The sequence below is a fragment of the Pezoporus wallicus genome, unplaced genomic scaffold (assembly GCF_028554395.1).
Source record: "Pezoporus wallicus isolate ANWC-B61680 ecotype Strahan unplaced genomic scaffold, APGP_CSIRO_Pwel_v1 contig_13381, whole genome shotgun sequence".
In the NCBI taxonomy this organism is placed as follows: domain Eukaryota; kingdom Metazoa; phylum Chordata; class Aves; order Psittaciformes; family Psittacidae; genus Pezoporus; species Pezoporus wallicus.
This window is the reverse complement of record NW_026637893.1, coordinates 60,001-63,380: the sequence shown is the minus strand read 5'-3', so window position 1 is coordinate 63,380 and position 3,380 is coordinate 60,001.

Sequence of the window (3,380 nt, the reverse complement as noted above, 5' to 3'; positions counted from 1 at the left end):
GCAGCTCGCTTTGACCCCAAGCTCCCAAGCTCCAGCTCAGCGAGCTCCTCTCCTCCAACCCCGCTAACGTGGAGACAGAGACACACACATGGATTTCATGGATAAAAATACGCCTGTAGCTTTGCCACGGCTGCTGTCAGTGGGTGCTGACATGGTGCAGAAATAGCTGCCTTCACCACCTCCCTCCGCTCGGCTTCACCCTGAGCCTCCTGACATCAAAACAGAGGCTTCAGTGGGGCTTTAGGGCAGCCCCACACATACACTTTGCTGGGCATCACCCTAATGATGTGCTTTAGGTGCAAGCAGCCTGCCCAGTGCTCACTTTGGGGCTGAGAGCTCTTTAAGAAGCTGGGTTTGGACCCTTTTTGGGTTGTTTTTTCACACCCAGCACAGCCGCAATGGGTTTCTGTGATTTATTTATCCTAAAGGTAACATAAGACCCAAGAGGAGCTCTGAAAGGGCCTCAGAGGATGGATAGGGCACGTGTAAGGCTCTGGGGAGCCTGACCCTGCCAGTGAGTGGTGGTTGCCCTTGTCCCAGAGCTCTGCTGTCCCTATGGTGCCATTCCCCAGCCTACACGAGGACAGACGATGGAAACTGGTTTGAGGAGCTGGCATCCCTGCCCAAGCACCTCTAAAGTCACCTTTGCTGGCGCAGTTTGTGCTGGGATGAGATGCAGCCATGAGCAGGAGTCCTGCGAGTGCTTGTCCCCTCCCTGTGCAGCCCCCCAGGAGGCTGCTTTACTTGCATTTCAGCACTGAACCTCCTGAGCACACATTGGAGATGCTCAAGAGTGAGAGGTCTGTGAGCCTCCCCTCCTGCCCTGCGCATGGAATTAGGGCTTTGCTGTTAACCCTTCCTGTGCACGAGGCAGCAAAGAGAGGGATGTGAGCAGCATGGTGAGGTGAGGTGGGTTTGGGGTGGGAAGGTGTCAGGGTAAAACCACCCCGGAAGGTGGGATGAGCTGGCTGTCGGGTGTAAACCCCTTGGAGAAGGTGCTCTGCTTGGGGCTGTGGATCCTTGCAGCCCTCTCTTGCCATGTGCTGGTGCAAGGCAGGGAGAGGAGTCAATGCCAAAGCACTGTGAAGGGTAGAAGCAATGGATTTTGAGGGTGGCCAAATGCATCCCTGTTTGCTGATGTGGTGCTTGTCTAATGGTGGAGCTGGTTCCTTCTGGAGTGAGGACTGGAGCTGAAGGCTGATATTTGCTCCTCCACAGAGGGAGCAAATGGCGCTGGTCCCAGCCTGCCCAAGCCCTGCAAAGTGGCTCCTGTCCTGCTTGGTTCAAAGGCTTCAGAAAATGGTCTTCCCCTGAGGATACCCCCGCTCATCCCAGCCTGGTTTGGGTTGGAAGGGACCTTAAAGCTCCTCCAGCTCCAGCCACTGCCACGGGCAGGGACCCCTTCCACTGGAGCAGCTTGCTCCAAGCCCCTGTGTCCAACCTGGCCTTGAACACTGCCAGGGATGGGGCAGCCACAGCTTCTCTGGGCACCCTGTGCCAGCGCCTCAGCACCCTCACAGGGAAGAGCTTCTGCCTAAGAGCTCATCTCAGTCTCCCCTCTGGCAGGTTAAAGCCATTCCCCTTGGCCTGTCCCTACATCCCTTGTCCCAAGCCCCTCTCCAGGTTTCCTGCAGCCCCTTTAGGCACTGGAGCTGCTCTCAGGTCTCCCCTTCAGGAGCCTTCTCTTCTCCAGGCTGCCCCAGCCCAGCTCTCTCAGCCTGGCTCCAGAGCAGAGCTGCTCCAGCCCTCGCAGCATCCCATCCCATCCCATCCCATCCCATCCCATCCCATCCCATCCCATCCCATCCCATCCCATCCCATCCCATCCCAATCCATCCCAGGGCTGTTAAGTGAATGCAAGCGAGTGCTGGATGCTGCAGGGTCGGTGTGAGCTGCTGCTGGCTTTGGGGACTTGGCCACCTTTCTCCTGGGGTCAAGTTCCCCTTTTCTGGGTCTCTCCATCAAGGACAGTGAAGGGATGGGGTCGGTCCTGCAGCCAGGGGTCACCCCACCACGTTAGGGATGGCTCCAGCAGCACCATGTCCCCAGCAGGAGACAGGCTCAGGCCATGGGTCCCACCCCACAGCACAGCTTTGGATGTGATCCCTGCTCATTTCTCCTCTCTTCCTGGGGCTGCACATGCTGCGTGTGGCTTATGCAAGCGCCGGGAGCCTTGTGTAACAGTGCTGCAGGCGTTGGGCACGGCCACAGGGGTGGGTGGCTGCGGGGGTCTGCAGCATCTGTGTGCACAGGAGCATCTATGCACCCACCTGGGCTCTCCCTCCTGCCTGCACCCTCCCTGCATTCAGTCCTGGTGCTCAGAGCTGTAAGATGGATGCTCTGGGGTCTTGTAGCTGTTTGCTCCTGGCACACAGGTTAAACTGGGATACACCAGACACAGGCACATACACCCCAAATAGGAGATGGGGATCTGTGCTGAGTGTATTCACTTTCAGGGGCTAAGGGATGGAGGCCGCTCCCCAGGCTCCTTGATGGGGCTGGCCTGGGGGGTCACAGCCCCATCAGCCTGGCCTCAGCCTCCCCTCATACCCTCTTCCATTGCACCAAGGTGCAAAGTGAGATTCTGCTACTATCCCCCTTGTTTTGCTGTGCTGGGTGTCCTTTGAGCTCGCCCCTGCCTTCCCAGCACCCTCGGCCAATTTGGGACCGAACCTGTTGCTATGGAAACCAATTGAGGATGCTGAGGATGCTGCAGGGGACTCATCCCGCTCCCTGCACAGGGTGATTAGCTTCTGCCTTTCCTTAACCTGCGTTATGGGGATGGTGCATTAACGTAGGCATTAACCCCGCTGGGAGGTTAAGCCCTGTGGGTGGTTACACCCAGAGCACAGCTCAGCTTTGCACCATGCTGGATCTCGCACGTCACTCAACCAAGCGTGTAGCACCTTTGCTGTAAGGGTTTTCTGCCCTTGGATTTGTTCAGGTCAGGTGAAGATAAACCCAGAGCAGCTTTCCAAAGGCAGCACCTCCAAACCAAGACCCGTCTGTTGCTGGTTTCCATCCCGCTGGGGATGCTGGGGCTTGGGAAGGGCTGGGACTGGATCCCACCCAGCTGGGAGCTGAGCTTCACCCAGCTCCACTCATCACAGTGTGGGTGCCTCGGGTTGAGGCTTCACACCCTGGGCAGGGTCTCAGAGCTGTATCTGCTTCCTCTGGCCTTGACCCAGGGAATTAGCTGGTGCTTCAGGTTTAAAATGATGCTAAGCCGAGGGAATGCTAATCAATTGGAGCTAGGTGGCAAATCCAAAGTGCTTGCATGCAGTGGCATCAGCAACAACCCCCTGTACATGTGTGTATCTCTATATGGGGGTGTGTGTGTATGTGTGTGTATGTGTGTGTTTATCTATATGTGTGTGTAT